Here is an 18718-nt window from a genome sequence, read left to right on the forward strand (position 1 = left end):
AGAGCGAGTTCAAGGTCAGCCTAAGTAACTTAAAATACAGAGGGCTGAGGATATAGCTGAGTGGTAGTGTTTACCTAGCATGCAATATGGCCAGATGGGGAGTCAGTCACAAGGATAAGACATTCCCAACACCTCAGCAAGATCTGTTGAGCAGCCCAGATAGATAAACACTGCTCATCTGGATGCCTCTAATTGTTCTCACACCTCTGTCTCTCCTGCTTCCTAATCCATTCTCCTTGCAGAAGCCAGCGTGAACATTGAGTCAGAAATCAGGTTTGCAACTCTTCTCTTCAAGGCTTCATTGGCTTTCAGCCACTTAAATCCAAACTCCTGCTGATGCTGTTCTCCATGAGCTGCCCTCTTCCTCCCTCGTGTTTCCTCGCCCCTTCTGCCATTACGTCCCAGCCACTCGGACCTCCTTGCTCTTCCCTCCAGTCTCCAAGCTTTACTCTACCTCAGGGCCTTTCCACATGCCCCCTACCTAAGGACTAAATGGAGGGTCTTTATGTGGTTTGGGCAAGGCTGACTGTCTTCTCATCTTGCAGGGCTCAGCCACATGTTTACTTCTCTAGAGCCTGTCCTATCCTCCTGGTCTCAGAGAGGTCTCTTCCCGTTGTCATCACCTTCTTCTACTTGTTTCCTTCATTTGTCATTGAAGGAAATAAAATCATTTCCTTCATGATTTTGTCAACAGTAATGATGGGCTAGGGATCTAGCCATGTATCCCTGGTACAGGGCAGCATAGGCATGACCCTGCTTAGATCTCAGAACTGAAGGAAAAAAAAATCTGCACTTTTTTTGTTGCTATTCTTTTCTTAACACAGGGTCTCCCATAGCCCCAGTTGGCCTGGAACTCACTATGGAGACCAGATTGGCCTCTATCTCACAGAGATCTGCCCGCCTTTGCCTCCTGAGTTCTAGGATTAAAAGCATGTAAAACCATTTTTGGCGTCTACGTATTTTTATATGTAAGGCATTATACCAGGCTTTATTAGTCTTATCATTAAATTTACCAGCTTATTCCTGTTCTTGCTTTTCCCTATGTCCCATGCACCCACTGCGTGCCCAGGCATTAGTAATCCTTAAACAAATTAATTCAGTTAATTGGCTGAATTCAGTTAAATGGCTCAGTGATTAAGAGCACTGGCTGCTCTTACAGAAGATCTAGGTTCAGTTCCCAGTGGCTAACTACCCTCCATAATTCCAGTTCCAGGGGACCCAACACTCTGTTCTGGACTCTGGGGGCATTGCACAACATGGGTGCATTTATATACATGCAAGCAGAACACTCATACATATAAAGTAAAAATAAACAATAAATTTAAAAAAATTGTTTTGTCTTTTTGAGACAGGGTCTCCCTGTACCCCCAGCTGACCTGGAACTCACTATGTAGACCAGGCCGGCCCTGAACTCACAGAGATCCATCTGCCTCTGCCTCCCAAGTGCTGGGATTAAAGGTGTGAGCCACTATGCCCAGCAAAAAATTTTAAACCAAACTAATTCATTGAGTATATCCTATTGGTCAGCTGCTTTAATAACTAAGTACTTTATTTACAATTGTCTAATTTAATTTGTCTAGCAATCCTATGAAGTAGGTATTATTATCCTCTTTTACAAATGAGAGGCTATGTAATTTATCTAGTTGTCAAGAAAAGTTAGGATTTTAATCCAAGTCATTTGACTCTAGAGCTTCATGGAAGGCATTGGAGGAGATTTCAAGGCCTGAGCAGACCCTCCTTGCATGCAGTTACTCGAAGTTCAAACTTGAAGCAGCCAAGCTAAAAGACTACTTTATTAAAGGACTTTCTATTTCAGATCAGGCTAGAGATTCTGAGGTTCAGTGCTAAATCAGGAGGTAGGTTCAGGGCTAAATCTAAATAATGCAATTTAGTTCTGAGCATCCTCACTGAGGATAGGGTATGGGCCCAGAGACTTCAGATAAGACACTGAGCCAAGGGTGCAGCAAGTCTGGCCACTGAATCTGCCCTGTTTGTCTGCCTATCTCACATCAAGGATGGCATGGGGGGTGGCGGTAAAAATAATGAACATCTCTAACACATCTCCTTACGAAACATCACATGTCATTCCTGTGACACATAGTGGTGTTTATTAGGGCAAAGCTCTAAGCTCATTAGCAGGAAGAGTGCTGAGCTTCAAGCCACCCACACAGCTCACTAGGGAAACAAACAGTACCACATCTATCCTTCCCTGGGCCTGGGCACGAAGTTGCCATCTCCTTATCAACAGCAGTGTGCCTCTGTACCCTGGTAAATCTGATTGGCAGCAGGGCCCTGGAAACCAGTTGTGTGGGCGTGTGCCCCAGCAACCTGCTCATAATCTTCACTGGTATCATTGCATGAGTTTAGGACTCCATTCTGCCCTAACACAAAATTTCTCAGACTTGAATCAGCTTAATTAACAGCCTCCTCCAAATCTGTGTACCACAGTGTCTTGGTCCCCTTATGCTGCTATAACAAAATACCATCAACTGTGTGGCTTATGAATAACAAAAATTTATTTCTTACAGTTGTGGAAACCAGGAAGTCTAAGGTCAAAGAACTAGTAGATTGGGTGTCTTGTAAGGGCCTGATTTCTGGTTCATAGGTGGGGTCTTCTTGCTTCTGACCTCACATGGTGGAAGGGGTCAGAGTTCTCACTGGGGTCTCTTTTATAAGGCACTAATTCCATTCACAAAGGTTTTATGATCATGGACTAATTGCCTCTCAAATGCTCTGCCTCATAAGATCATCATCTTGTGAGAGGGAGTGTTAGAATTTCAACATATGAATTTGTAAGGATCACAGACATTCAGACCATCCCAGTACTGGCTTTTACTTAGTATCTCCCTGTGAATTGACTCAGCATGACTTTGGCTACTTAGCTTTGTCCTTGATAGGATTTGTGAAATCACCAAGTTGATATGTTAGCTATGTTTTCCTAACATACATTAAAGTAAATATATTACGCCTTTTGTAAAGCCATTCTTTTCTTTTAAATGTGTGTGTGCACGCACACACATATTTGGCATGGCACACATGGACAACTTGCAGAACTCAGTTCTCTCCTACCATGTGGGTCCTGAACCCAGGTCCTCAGACTTGTCAACAAAGTGCTTTCATTGGCTGAGCCATCTCGATGGCCCAAATATATAACTTTTTAAAAGGTTCATTTATGTTTCTCTAAGTTCATGTAAGTTCCATTTGAAATCATATTGGTGCAGCCAGTCAAATCCAAATCAGACTTGTCTACATAGCTACTGTTAAATGGACATAGGCAACAGCATGGAAGAGCTTTCAATGGCCAAACTGGGACAATCTGAACAACAAATAAATGTCATAGTATTGAACTATAGCCCAAGGTAGAACGAAATATCCACAAGTCTAGAGTAACAAAATTATTGAATAAGTAAATATATGAGAAGATGAGACAAATTATCCTTACAGAAGTATTCCAGGGCTCGACTGTGGCTCAGTGGGATTCATCAGGTGGTCAGGTGATCAAGCCATGTTGAGAATATGCACCTCTGATATGATGTGGTAGGAAAAGCTCTTCACCTATGATATCCCTCTTCCCATGACCCCAGCCCAACCATGAAGAAAACATCAGATGAACCCAAATCCTGGGGCTCTCTATAAAATACCTGACAAATAACCCTCAAAACTACAAGGTCACTAAAACAAGAAAAACCTAAGGAATAGGCCAGAGGAGACCAAAGAAACACGATAGACTAAATATAGTGTAAGGTCTTAGGACTCTGGAACTGAAAAAGGATATTAGTGGGAAAACTGTAAAGTTTTAATAAAGTGTACAGTTTAATTAATATGAGCAAATACCACAGAAATTTAAGAGGGTTCCAAAACTAGTACCAGATCTCTTTGGCTGGCCAATCTGCAGTTTACTGCAACCTTGCTGTATGAAATTTAGGGATCTATAGTACCAATAAGCCTCCTCTAAAATTGAAAAACATGGTAAATTTTTTTATTTTGGTCTTTTTGAGACAGGGTCTCCCTATAGCCCCAGCTGTCCTGGAACTCACTACGTAGACCAGGCTGGCCTCGAACTCACAAAGATCCGCCTCCCTCTGACTCCCGAGTGCTGGGATTAAAGACGTGTGCCACCACATCTTTTTTAAAGTCCACCACATATTTTTTAAATGTTCTTTGGGCTGGGTGTGGTGGCTCACACCTTTAATCCAGCATTCTGGAGGCAAAGGCAGGTGAATCTCTGTGAGATCCAGGCCAGTCTGGTGTACACAGCGAGTTCTAGGCCAGCTGGGGTTACAGGGAGACTTTGTCTCAAAAAACAAAAACAAAAACAAATGTTCTTTGGGTTCTACCTTGGGTCATTTTGTTATGATCAGTGGGGACACAAGCAGAAGACTGGTCCTAGGGCTGGGAATATAGCTCAGTGGTAAAGTGCTTATCTAGCATGTGCAAGGCCCTGGATTCAATCAACAGTGTGAGCAAGAGTGGGGTTGGGGTTAGGGAGACTGCTTTGAGATGTGAGATAATTCTAAGTTTTAAATTTTATTTATTTATTTTTGTTATTTTTTTATGTGTATGCGTGTATTACCTGCATGTAGGTAAAGTGCACCTGTGTCGTGCAATGCCCATGGAGGTCAGAAGAGGCTGTCAGATCCCCAATTCTAAGTTTTAAATCTGTCTGTGCTACATATAATAACCCTGTAACCTCAGGTAAGTCAACATATTCCTTTAAGCGCATCTCCTCATCTGTCCAAGAGTGGCGTGAATTTTGCCTCAAAGGAATGCTCTCAGAATTCCTGTAGACCGTGCAGCAGATGCTCAACAAGCTGTCGTCAGCATTTTCTTCTTTCCCCTCCAATTATAGAGTATGTTACGCTTCACATGTTTTCTACATGTAGTAATATTTTATCAACATAAAATTTCACCCTGTGAGATGAAGTTTTCCTTCTTATTATATACATGGAGGAAATAAGCCTCCATGTTATCTAACTACACCAGCACTGCCAAGCTACAGGACTAGAGACAGTAGGTATCTGAGGACACAATGCGTAGATCCCTTTAGACAGAACAGGCTCACCAGTCTGATCCTTGACTCAATTTCATGACCTTATTACCTCTGTAGACATTTGAGTTTATGACCATATTGTGTTCTTAACTCGTGGTTCACATTGCTGGAACTTGATCAGATTTTGGACTTGAAGCCATAATTACTTCACTGACAGCCTGCTCACCTAGGTTTTCAGCGGCCTGTTGGCCTAGTGTCTCTGACCTCACAGGCTTCCCTACTTCAGAGTCCTATAAGATAGATCCATAGTTTGTCCCTCCTTTGGCTAAATTCTCCAGGGAAAGGGGTGTGCTTCCCTTTCTGGTGCTGGGATCAAACGTAGAGCTTTGTAAATACTGGGTATAGTGCTGTACCACTGAGCTACAGCCCCAGTCCCAAGGTTCTCAGTACTGATATCTTATTCTGAGTTCTTGAGGCAGAGGGATGCATAGGACCTGGCATAGGGCTGGATGTTCTGAAGCAGACCAGAGAGATCTGCTAAAGGAGATTTACATTATGCCTTTGAGGGGGCAGGCTCATAAGCAGAGGGCAGAGGATTATTGTTTTTTTTTTTTTTTTCTTGTTGAGATAGAGTCTCATGTTGCCCATGCTGGTGTCCAACTTGAGTCTAAAGTGATCTTCCATCCTGCCAGTAGCTGGGACCACAGGTGTACACTACACCCCAACAGAGGATGGTTGAAGGCTGACATGTCTTCTTGTCAGGGGTTAGATCACCTGGCATCCAATCTTGTCTCTTGCACCTCAGAGCTGCTGAGTTTGAACAAGACATGAAACCCCTTTGAGCTTTCCTCATCTGTAAAACTGAAGTAAAACTGTGAGGCTCAGATGAAATACTGTTAACAGAGCTTCAGCACGGTGCTAACTCTTGTCATTACTGAGTCCGGTGTCCCCTAATCACATCACTGCATGGGCCATTCTTTCATGTGGATATGCCCTTACTGTCTAGAGAAATTTGATCGCTCCTCTGAGATGGTGCAGGGTCACTGTATGCAGCTGGGATTTGGAGGTTCTGTGTCCTTGTCCTTTGGGATGTGTAGCTTTACTTGAGTCATTTCCAGTCATCCCCATGAGGGCTGTTCTAGTTAGCTTCTCTATTGCTGTGACAAAACAGTCTGACCAGTACCAACTTGAGGAAGAGTTTATTTTGCTTACATCTCCTGGGTCATAGTTCATCAGGGACCTCAAGGTAGGAGCTCAGGGCCAGAACCTGAGCGGGGAGCTCGAGCGCAGCCATGGAGGCACACTGCTTACTGGCTTGCTCCCCTGGCCCCTGCTCAACCTGCTTTTTTTTCACAGCTGGCCTGGAACTTTGTAGATCAGTCTGGCCTTCAACTCAGAGATCTGCCTGCCTCTATCTCCTGAGTGCTAGGATTAAAGGGGTGCACCACCACGCTGGGTTCAACCTGTTTTCTTTTATAATACAAGACCACCTGCCCAGAGGTAGCAGCACCCACAGTGAGCTGAGCCCTCTAACATCACTCAATAGTCAAGAAAATGCCCACAGACAGGCCATAGGCCAATCCAATAGAGGAAATTCCCCAGGTGAGGGCCTCTACCCAGGTGTGTCAAGTTGACAACTAAAGCTATCCAGCACAGGGGTGAAAAAGGATGTTAAAGTGTGGCCTGGCAGTCAAAACCGTGTTGGGGATCGCTTCATCCACAGGAGCTGATGATGCCAGGAAGGAGGATCTGGAACTGACTAGCGCTCAGCAGGAGTAAGGAAGCCAGCCAGGTACAGCTGCAGACTGGGATTCTGCTGTGGCTGTCATGGCAACACTGGAAGGCTGCTGGGAGCACAGCAGTGGAGGCAGGCCCGATCCAGGCCCCACCCCTATCTATCCAAAGCTCCACCTAGAACGAGGCTGCCCTGCAGTCTGGTTGCAACCTTGCCTGACCCTGCAGATGACTAGCCACATTTGTCATCATTGCCTGATAGTCCCAGTGAGTCTGGCTGTCTGACTGAACACAAATTTCATGGGTGTGTGACAGAGCATGCCTGCTCTGTCCACCCAACCACAGCAGATTGACTGTGCTTACCTGGCTGATGGTATGTATCTCAGGATGTGTCTGAGAGAGCCTACTACAGCTGATTGACCAGACCCCATCCATGTTTGACAAGTTTCAACTGACTGGTATTGGCACCTATGTCTGACTGATTACAGTTTAGTGACTAATGACATCTGTGCTAGCTGCTTAACCATATCTTAGTTTCATGGGGCTAGATAGGTTGACCTAGACCACACATGGACACGAGTGCCCTAACTGGCTTCTATGACAGAACTACAACCACCATACCTCCACCATGGGCCTCACCACAGTATTGAAACCTGTCAGCTGACCAGGCCCTCAGCCCAATCTGCATGGCTGCTGATTCTGCCTACCTCTGAGTGTACCTGCACTTCATGACAGGGCATTCCGCATGACTGAGTCTGCCTGATGTCCCTCTCTGGCCATTTTATTCACAGCATCAGTGTGGAATTATGCCTGCCTAAAGGCCATGATGGCCGACCACCTCTGACTGCATCTGTCCTACATGTAGTAGGTGTTCAGTAAGCATCAGTTCTGTTGGATTGCTTGGCTGACCAGCTGCATCAGGTTGAGCCGGCCCCTGAAATTCCTCTCCATGAACCACGGTGCTTTTTACTATAGGTGACCAAGATGACTCCTGAGTGTTGTTTGTAAAGGGTCTAGGACGTGGAAATTTTCAGCTGTGAGACTTGGGGTGACCTTAGCCGAGCATGGTGGCACTTGATCTCTGTGAGTGAGTTTGAAGCCAGCCTGGTCTCTATAGCGAATCCAAGCCAGCTGTGGCTACAGGGAGACCCTGTCTCAAAAAGACCCGAAAAAAAGATGTGGGGTGACCCAAAGCAAATGCACCAACAGGGAAGGGAGCTTAGGACAAGCCTGAGGTGGGACAGGTAGCGGGAGGAGTTGGGGTCAGCTAAAGAACTTTTGAGAGAAACACTAGGGCTAGGGCAGGGATTGTAGGGCCTTAAGGCCTGCCTCAGGAATCTAATTCTATACCAAAGTCAGTACCTGCAGAACTTGACTTGGTGTGTGAATGCCTCAGGCAAACCTGCGACCTTGCAAGCCTTTTGTTCCTCTGTGTCTTGCAGCTCCATAGAAGGGGCATCCTGCAGACCGAATTTAAATCTTTCTCAGTGTGTGTGTGTGTGTGTGTGTGTGTGTGTGTGTGTAACTGCCAGGCCCATCCTATGGAAAGCTGCTCTGGAAAGAGAAGCTCTATACTATAATAGGAGGGAAGGAAGTATTGGTTAGAGAAGGCTTTTTAAGTAAGCATATCGATTTCATGGGCTTGCTATAAATTATATCTATTGCTATTAATGCTAATAAAATGAGAGCATTGGACTAGCTTATCTCAGTGGAACTCTAGCAGGCTAAGATGTCTCTCCATTAATAACAGAGGCCTGGCTGTCTCATTGACTTCATTATAAGTCAGAGGAGCAATGGGAGGAAATGAACAGCTTCCCTCCCAAGGGCTCTCACAGCATGAATTTGAATCTCAGCCAGTGTGGGCAGTGGGGCTTCCCAGGGGGCTGGGAAAAGAGGCAGTAACAAATTGCATGGAACACTTTGTACTTTGTTTCTATGCTCATTCAGTAAATATTAAGTACTATGTGTCAGCACCATTCTAGACTCTCACCTTGTCTTCATGGGGCATTGATTCATGGGCTCCAGGAAATCTTTTTCTGTGGGTCTCAACTCTGGTCCCATCAAGGCCATGTGCTTGCTTTCTGAGCTAAATGAGCAGTTAAAGTGGGAGAGCTCATAGGGAGTAAAGCTTTCAAAGTGTGCTTCCCAGCCACTTTCAAAGTGGGCAGTCCCAGCATTCAGGAAGCAGAGGCAGGTGGATCTCTGTGAGTTCAAGGCCAGCCTGGTCTACATAGTGAGTTCCAGCCCAGCTGGGGCTACAGGGAGACCCTGTCTGAAAAACACCAAAAAAAAAGAAGACCTAAAATTATGGTTTATAATTTTAAAAATTAAAAAATGTTTTATTTATTTTTATTTTTTATACGTGATCATTTTGCCTGCATATATGAAAGTACACCATGCGCATGCAATGCCTGTGGAGGCTAGAAGAGGATGTTTGATCTCCTGGAACTGGAGTTACAGATGGTTGTTAGCTGCCATGTAGGTGCTGGAAACCAAACCTAGGTCCTCTGCAAGAGCAGGGGCCTTGTACATGATAAACATTCAATGTACAACTGAGCCATACCCTCAGCCCCTGAACACTTTAACTTTGTATGTGTTTGCATGTATACATGTTTATATATGTGCATATGAGTGGACATACATCTGTGCTGGTGGAGACTAGAGGTCAGTGTCTTCCTTGAACATTCTCCACTTTAAAAAAAAAGATTTGTGTATGTCTGTGTGTGGAAATGCGTGTGTGTGTGTGTGTGTGTGTGTGTGTGTGTGTGTGTGCAGGTGCCCATGGAGGTTTTGAAGAAGGCATCAAATCCCCTGAAGCTGGAGTTATAGGCAATGAGCTGCCTGATGTGGGTGCTGGGAACCAGACCGGGGGTCCTTTGTAAGAGCAGCAAGTACTCTTAACTACGGAGCCATCTCTCTAGCCCCCTACTATTTTTTCTTTTTCTTCCTTTATTTTTTTATTTTTTTATTTTTTATTTTTTTGAGACAGGTTCTCATGATATAATCCAGGCTGGCCTCAAATTAGTTATATAGCCAAGAATGACTTTGAACTTCTGATCCTCCACCTCCATCTCCTGAGTGCTGGGATTACAGGCATGTGCCACGAAGCCCAGTTTATGCAGTGCTAGGGATTAAACCCAGGGCTTTGTGCATGCTAGACAAACACTGTCAACTAAGCTACATCCACAGCCCCTTCTCCACTTTATTTTTTGAGACAGGGTCTGTCTCTGTAACTGGAGCCCATCATTCCACTTGACTGGCTAGCTAGTGAACCCCCAGGATCTTCCTGCCTCTACCCTCCAATTCTGAGATTACAGGTAAACCCATCACACCCTACTTTTTACATGGGTACTAGGGAACTGAATTCAGGTCCTTATGCTTGTACAGCAAGTACTTTACCCTCAGTCATCTCCCCAGCCTTGAACCCTTTTATTTTAAAGATGAAGAATCTAAGCCCCAGAGAAAGGCATAACCAGCTGCAGCACCCCAGAGAGCTAGAGATCATCTAAGACTTTTTCAGGGCATCCTAAGTTTCCTAAAAAATCTGCTCATTAATTGCTCTGCCTTTGACTCCTCAACTTGGCTAAGACTAGTAGTGGTTTGATTCTCAACCAAACTTTCCAGACTTACTTTCTTCCCTTCTATGTGAATTCTCTGTCGTAGCCATTGAGCTTTCTTCACCAACCCAGAATGCTCCTGCTTTCTGCATGTCACACCTTCTCTGTGATGACTTCTGCCTGAAATACCTTTCTTCTTCCTGTCCATTTATGGAAACGAAACTTAAATTCCACTCTCTCCAGGAAGTCTTCTCTGATGACTCCAGCTCTTCCTCCTCTGGATTAATTTAACATGTTCTTGTAAAGCTCAGCATTTGAAGAGAGCTTTGGGATCGTTGTGCCTTGAGCAATTGAAGTGATAGGACAGAGCCAGTTCCTCATTGCTGATTCTCCCTTTCTGCAGTATAAAATTGGGCAGTTGACCTTAGCTCTCCTTATTGCCCCTGGGTGAGGATACCACTGAGCTGCCTGGAGGTGGGAGCTGGTCTGCAGGAACTGCTGGGCCTGTTCCTTCCCTGATGTTTACTTGGCCCAGACGCCTGGCCCGATGAAACCCAGCCCTGTTGCCGAGCACCTTGGGAGGCCTCCTTCCAGGGTCCCTCTGTGCTTAGACAGTGGCCCTTTGTGGAGCAGAGGAGTGGACTGAAAGCGGAGCCTCTGGAAACCCTTCCCCCCTACTGCTGCTAGCAGCTTCCAGCAGCAGCCCTGGACCATCTTGTGCCTGGGTGGCCTCTGCTTTAAGTCTGAGGCTGGTGGGGTGGAATTGGGTCCCAGGGCAGCCAGCTAGGCTGGGAGGGTGAGGAGAGGGTCTCATAAGGATGAGCCAGATCATCCCTGAACTCTGTGGGGGCTGCTTACCATGGGCTCTCCAAAGAGGACACTGATTCCCCCTACAGGCCAGACGGTCACTTTCAATCTTCCCTGCCTTGGCCATGGTGGCTCCTAGGATTCTGGCCAGGACATAATGATATGCTTTGTCCCTCTATCCCCACTTTAGGAGCTTCTATACCCAGTAGGAGCAATGGGAAATTCTTACATGTCTCCTGAGCCTGGCATGGTAGGAGTCAGGGAGAAGGGGAAACACAACTCCTGGGAGGACAGGACAGCAGCATGATAGTGAAGGGAGATCCCTGCAGCCAGGTGTGGTGCTGCATACCTGCAGTGGATAAACTCAGCTCTTAGGAGGTAAAGGCAGGAGTACTCTGAGTTTGAGGCTAGCCTGTGCCACATGGTTTTGGGTCTTAAAAAACAAAAACAGGGTTAGAGAGACAACTCAGTGGGCAAAAGCACTTGCTGAGCAAGCCTGATAGTTTAGACCCCCAGAACCCATGTAAAAAGATAGATGCTGTAGTACACCTGTGTAATCCCAGGGCTCCTAGACTGAGACTGGAGGCAGAGACAGGAGTGTCTCCAGAAGCCAGCTTGGAGTACTTGCTGAAGAGCAGAAAGAAACAAGAGAGATCCTTCCTCAAAAACGGTAAAAGGTGAGACCCAACTCCCTAAAGTTGTCCTCTGACCTGGAGCCCACTCATACACACACATTGTACATATAACACACACATATATACATACACACATACACACAATCAAAAATTTTTTTTTTTGGTCCTTTTTGAGACAGGGTCTTCCAGTAGCCCCAGCTGGCCTGGAACTCACTATGTAGACCAGGCTGGCCTTGAACTCACAGAGATCTGCCTGCCTCTGCCTCCTGAGTGCTGGATTAAAGGCATGTACCACCATGCCCGGCACAATCAAATTTTTTAAAAAATGCACAAACCAACCAAACGTTGTTCTCTGCTTAGTCTCCCAACTGCAAAATTACAGAGAAGGAGTAGATGACTATCAAGGATTTTTGCAATTCTTATTTTTCTAAGTCTTTCATCAGACAGAAAAGGGAGGAGCAGGTGGGCTGGAGGTAGAGAGCTGGCATGATGCTCCCTGGGTGGATTCATCTGCAGTCGCTAGGCAGCCTCCTCTGCTGTTGGGGTACCCTCCCCCTCCAGTGCTTCCCCCCTCCTGCCCCACCTTTCCATTCCACTCTGAAGGCTTCTTGTAATGAGACTTAGAAGCTGTTAGACTTAGATTTGTCTTTTTCCCATCTTTTGTACCCACAGGGAGGGCCTCTGCACAGCCAGGAATGTCAATGGCAGGTCCCTGGTAGAGCAGATAAAGGAAAGGAGTCAGAAAATCAAGAAGGAAGGGGATGGAAGAGGAGCAGCTCAGGGAGAACAAAAAGGAAGGAAAGGGGAAGGGAAGGACAGTGAGCAAGGGACAGTGGAGTGGGGAGGATGTAAATATGAAGGAGCCAGGTTTGGTGGTACACAGAATTTAGGAAGTAGACAGGAGGAAGTCAGGAGTTCAAGCCCAGCCCTGCCTACATAATGAATTTGAGGCCAGTCTGGGCTATATAAGCCCCTATCTCAAAAAAGGATCAGGGAGAGCTAGGGAGTTGACTTGGTTGGTAAAGCACTTGCTTTGCAAGTATGAGATCCAGAGTTTGATCCCCAGAACCCATGTGAAAAAGTCAGGTGTGGTAATGCATGCTTATAATCCCAGCACTGGGGAAACTGAAACAGGCAGATTCCTGGGCATGCTGGCCAGCCAGTCTGGCCTACCTGGTGAGCTTCAGGCCAGTGAGAAACCCTGTCTTTAAAAAAAGGGGGTGGTGAGGGGAGAATAGTACCTGAGGAACAAAACCTGAGGTTGTTCCTAGTATACACACACAGACACACACACACACACACACACACACACACACACACAAAGGTGAAAGAGAAGAAGGAGAAAGGAGACAGATAATAAGGAAGGCCTTGGATGGAAGAGAAAAATAAAGAAACTCAGAGTACACACCCTGGGGACACATGAAAATGGGGATAGCTCAAGCTCTTCCAGGACCACAAACAGTTGAGTTTGGCTGGAGACAAAATGAAAATCAGACTGTAGCAAGTCTGGAAGGCAAGGCTGATGTTTTAAAATCTTATATCTCATTTTCTTCTGCTCAAATCCAATGACTAAACTGGGTAAAGCTCAGAGGAGTATTTCCACCCATTCAGCCATTCATAGGGATGGTGCCTCAAACAGCTCCATATCCCCAAGGCAGAACGCAATGTCTGCACCTAAAAGGTAGTCACTAAACACTGGTTAAAACTGAGTGCTTGGTTGTGGGGCTGGAGAGGTAGATGGCTTAGCAGTTAAGAGCACTTGCTACTCTTGCAGAGGACCCAGCTTGAGTTCCCAGCACCCACATGGCAGCTGTAACTCCAGCTCCAGGGAATCCGACCCCAGGCATACAAGTGATGCACATACCTATATGCAGGCAAAACACTCATACTCATAAAATAAAAATAGATAGATCCTTAATAATAATAAAATAAACTGAGTCTTTGGAGAAAGTAGCTGCTGAGACCATTGCACAGAGCAGGTATAAATAACTACTACAAGGTAGAAAGTTCCAGGTTCCCTAAGAGACATCCAGATAAGAGTTAAGGAGATTAGACAAAACTGAGACAGCATTCCTTGCTACTTTAAGCAGAAAAGTTTGCAAGAAGATTATGATGTGGGTCAGTTTAGGTCACTTGAGTTAATCCCAGTGGTCTGCAAGAGAGATCCTGTTAGAACACATAGGATTCTATGTGAATAAAAAGCATTCCCTAACTGTGTGTGGTGGCACACGCCTTTAATCCCAGCACTTGGGAGGCCAAGGCAGGCGGATCTTTGTGAGTTCAAGGCCAGCCTGGTCTACATAGTGAGTTCCAGGACAGCTGGGGCTACAAGGAGACCCTGTCTCAAAAAGATAAAAAAATAAAATAAAATAAAATAAAAATAAAATTGGTGTTAGGCATCAAACCCAGGGCATCATGTGCACTAGGGCAATTGCTCTACCACTAAGCCACATGCCCAGCCCAGAGAAAGAGATATTAGAACCAAGCATGCTGCAGCTCTACTAAAACAAGGGAAGGCTTGTGTAGGAACAAGAAGGGTAAAGATCTGTTTAAGAGTGGTAGTTGGGGGCTGGAGAGATAGCTAAGTGGTTAAGAGCACTGACCACTCTTGCAGAGGACCTGGGTTCGCTTCTCAGCACCTACATGGTGGCTAACAACCACCCATAACTCCCTTCCAGGGGATCTGATGCCTTCTTCTGACCTTCTCGGGCACTGAATGACACAGGCAATGTACTCATACACATAACATACATGCAGGCAATATATTCATACACATAAAATTAAAAAAATTTTAAAAAGAGTGGTAGTTGTTGAAGGATAGAGGTATAAATGTGTGGCCCTGGGTTTAATTCCCAGGACCATATACACAAATGCACAGTCACTCATAGAAAGTGGTAGGAATTGAAAATGGAGGTAGAGATAAATCAATTAATCAGGACATCAAGATAAAGAATGGATTGGGGTTTTGTTTACTTGCTTAATTGTTTATTTTGGGTAATGCTGAGGCTGGAACCCAGGGTCTTACATATGCTAAGCACATGTTCTCTCGCTGAGCCCGGCCCCAGCCCTCTCTGAGTTTCAAATCTAGGAGCAGAATTGCTGCTGAGTCAGAGAACATTTTCCACTTTAGTAGATGTTGCAAGGTGTCTATTACTAGTAAGTGTAACATTTTATAGGCTTATTGGCCATTCATATTTCTACTTCTGTGAATTTTTTGTACACAACTTTTGTCCATTTGCCTAATATAGATTGTTAGGAATTCCTTGTACATTTTAGATTCTCATCTTTTCTCAGCCAAAAGCACTGCTGAGATTCCCTCTCAGTTAGTGGCCTTTTCTCTTATGCCATTCCGCCCCCACCAAGAATGGGTCTCCCTATAGCCCCCAGGTTGGCCTGGACCTCACAGAGATCTGCCTGTCTCTGCCTCCTGGGTGCTGGGATTAAAGGCGTGCACAACCACACCTGGCTCCTTTTATGCTTTTTTTTTTTTGGTCTTTTGAAATAAGGTCTCTGTAGCCCCAGCTGGTCTGGAACTCACTATGTAGACCAGGCTGGCCTTGAACTCACAGAGATCTGCCTGCCTCTGCCTCCCAAGTGCTGGGATTACAGGCATGCACCCCCACACCCAGCTTTATGCCATCTTTTGATGCATAGAATTCTGTATTATGTGTAGTTGACCTAGTTGACCATATAGCTCTTTCTTTTTAATTTTGGTCTTTTTGAGACAGGGTCTCCCTGTAGTCACAGCTGGCCTGGATTTGCTCTGAAGACCAGGCTGTCCTCGAACTCAGAGACCCTCCTGCCTCTGCCTCCCAAGTGCTGGGATTAAAGGTGTGCGCCACCAAGCCCAGCTTAATTTTTAGTTATTTTATCTCTATGTGCACCATGGTCCATATGTGGAGTTCAGAGGACAACTTGTGACAATTTAAAACCACATATGGCTATGCCTTAATAAAAAAAAAAAACAAAAAAAACAATAAGACTTGGGGCTGGAGAGATGGCTCAGTGATTAAGAGCATTGGCTGTTCTTGCAGAAGACCCAGGTTTGAATTCTAGCATCCACATGACAGGTAACAACCATCCATAACTCCAGTTCCAGGGGATCTCTGAAGGCACTGCAAGACATGGGTGCACTGACACACATGCAGGCAATACACTCATACATGTACAAAATTAAAAAAAATTTTTTTTAATTAAAAAAAAAAAACAGCATCCAGGGGCTGGAGAGATGGTTCAGCGGTTAAGAACACTGACTGTTCTTGCAGAAGACCAGGGTTTGAATCCCAGCACCCACATGGCAGCTAACAACTGTCTGTAACTCCAGTCCCAGGGGATCTGACAGCCTCTTTTGTCCTCCGTGGGCATTGCATGACACGGGTGCACTTACCTACGCAGACAATACACGTGTACACATATAATAAAAATAATAAAATATTAAAAAAAAGAAAACAAAGTCTTTAAAAAGGGGGGGGGCGGAAAGATGGCTCAGTGGTTAAGAACACTGACTGTTCTTGCAGAAGACAAAATAAAAATAAATAAAAATTTAAAAAACAAAACAAGATTGCGTTACTTACCTTGACCCTTAGCTTGTCGGGGACGGTAACCGGGATATGTGTCTTCCCTGTTGCCTTCGCCTCTTAACCAGTAGCCACCATGCGTGAGTGCATCTCCATCCACATTGGCCAGGCTGGTGTTCAGATCGGCAACACCTGTTGGGAGCTTTACTGCCTGGAACATGGCATCCAGCCTGATGGCCAGATGCCAAGTGATAAGACCATTGGGGGAGGAGACGACTCCTTCAACACCTTCTTCAGTGAGACAGGCACTGGCAAGCATGTGCCCAGGGCAGTGTTTGTAGACCTGGAACCCACAGTTATTGATGAAGTTTGCCCTGGTACCTACCGCCAGCTCTTCCACCCTGAGCTGCTCATCACAGGCAAGGAAGATGCTGCCAATAACTATGTCCGTGGGCACTACACCATTGGCAAGGAGATCATTAACCTTGTCCTGGACCAAATTCGCAAGCTGGCTGACCAGTGCACAGGTCTTCAGGGCTTCTTGGTTTTCCACAGCTTTGGTGGGGAACTGGCTCTGGGTTCACCTCCTTGCTGATGGAACGGCTCTCTGTTGATTACGGAAAGAAGTCCAAGCTGGAGTTCTCCATCTCTCCAGCCCCCCAGGTTTCCACCACCATCGTTGAGCCCTACAATTCCATCCTCACCACTCACACCACCCTGGAGCACTCTGATTGTGCCTTCATGGTAGACAACGCAGCCATCTATGACATCTGTCGTAGAAACCTCGATATTGAGTGCCCAACCTACACTAACCTTAACTGCCTTATTAGCCAGATTGTGTCTTCCATCACTGCTTCCCTGAGATTTGATGGAGCCCTGAATGTAGATCTGACTGAATTCCAGACCAATTTGGTGCCCTACCGCTGAATCTACTTCCCTCTGGCCACATATGCCCCTGTCATCTCTGCTGAGAAAGCCTACCATGAGCAGCTTTCTGTAGCAGAGATCACCAATGCCTGCTTCAAGCCAGCTAACAAGATGGTAAAATGTGACCCTCACCATGGTAAATACATAGCTTGCTGCTTGTTGTACCATGGTGATGTGGTTCCCAAAGATGTCAATGCTGCCATTGCCGCCATCAAAACCAAGCATAGCGTCCAGTTTGTGGGTTGGTGCCCCACTGGTTTCAAGGTTGGCATCAATTACCAGCCTCCCACTGTGGTACCTGGTGGAGACCTGGCCAAGGTACAGCGAGCTGTGTGCATGCTGAGCAACACCACAGCCATTGCTGAGGCCTGGGCCCGTCTAGATCACAAGTGTGATCTGATGTATGCCAAGCGTGCCTTTGTGCACTGGTATGTGGGTGAGGGCATGGAGGAAGGGGAGTTCTCTGAGGCCCATGAGGACATGGCTGCCCTGGAGAAGGATTATGAGGAGGTTGGTGTGGATTCTGTTGAAGAAGAGGGTGAGGAAGAAAGAGAAGAATACTAATCTGTTCCTTTCAGCCCTGTAGCATGTCAAACTCCCAGAACTTCAGCTTCAACATTAGCTGACAGGCAGGTGTCAGTGTTTGGTGATTAGGTTAGCTTCCCTGTGATCATGTCTATTTTTTCCATGTGAACCTGTAAGTTTTTTCCCTGATGTATCAAACTAAAAGCTTTAAGGAGAAAACAAACAAACAAACCAAAAACCAAACCAAAACAAAACAAAGACAGCATCCATTTTAAGACCAAGAATGACCCAAACTCCTGAGACTCTGTTCCTTCGGAATTATCTTGGCCTGTGTTCCAAAAAAAGGGCCCACTCTTTGTTTTGTTAAAACAGTACATTCAGCATGAAATGGGGAAGTAAAACTCAGACCCTTATCTGAGGATTATGTCCATTCAGATTCCTAGACCCACACACTCAGTCATAAATAGATGCTATCAATTTGTTTCATTGTTTGCAATGACAGAAGCATTGTTTGCAGACTTGATATGTAAACAAACACATGCATTCATACATTATTTTAGGTATTATCTTAAGGGCAAGGATGGGTCATGAGGGATTAAAGTTATATGCCCAAGAGCAGGACATGGTTCAGTGAGCTTGTTTGTGTCATAAACAAGCTAAGAAGACGAACTTTCTGCTTGCAAAGTTAGGTAAAAGTCATTTGTCCACAGTATGTCCATATTGGTTTTTTAAAAATATTTTATCTATTATTTTTATTTTATGTGTATGAATATATTGCCTGCATGTGTGTAAGTGCACCTGTGTTGTGCAGTGCCTGTAGAGGTCAGAAGAGGGTGTCAGATCCCCTGGAACTAGGTGGAGTTAGCTGCCCTGTGGGTGCTAGAAACCGAACCCAGGTCCTCTGCAAGAGCAGCCAGTGCTCTTAACTGCTGAGACATCTCCCCACCTCCAGAATATGCCCATATTATAAAAGTCATTCTTCTTTTAAAATAAATTGTTATTGTTATTATTTATTTATTTGTCTTT

The 18718-nt window shown here is 45.4% G+C and overlaps 1 pseudogene across 1 annotated transcript; it reads left to right on the forward strand.

The window, feature by feature from the left end:
• Positions 1-16376: 16376 nt before the first annotated feature.
• LOC103740202 lies at positions 16377-17745 on the forward strand (annotated as a pseudogene). Its single transcript, XR_001872615.1, has one exon. The product of XR_001872615.1 is annotated as a tubulin alpha-1B chain-like (transcript).
• The last annotated feature ends 973 nt before the right edge of the window (positions 17746-18718 follow it).

Source organism: Nannospalax galili, unplaced genomic scaffold (assembly GCF_000622305.1).
Source record: "Nannospalax galili isolate Female #2095 unplaced genomic scaffold, S.galili_v1.0 scaffold221, whole genome shotgun sequence".
NCBI lineage: Eukaryota > Metazoa > Chordata > Mammalia > Rodentia > Spalacidae > Nannospalax > Nannospalax galili.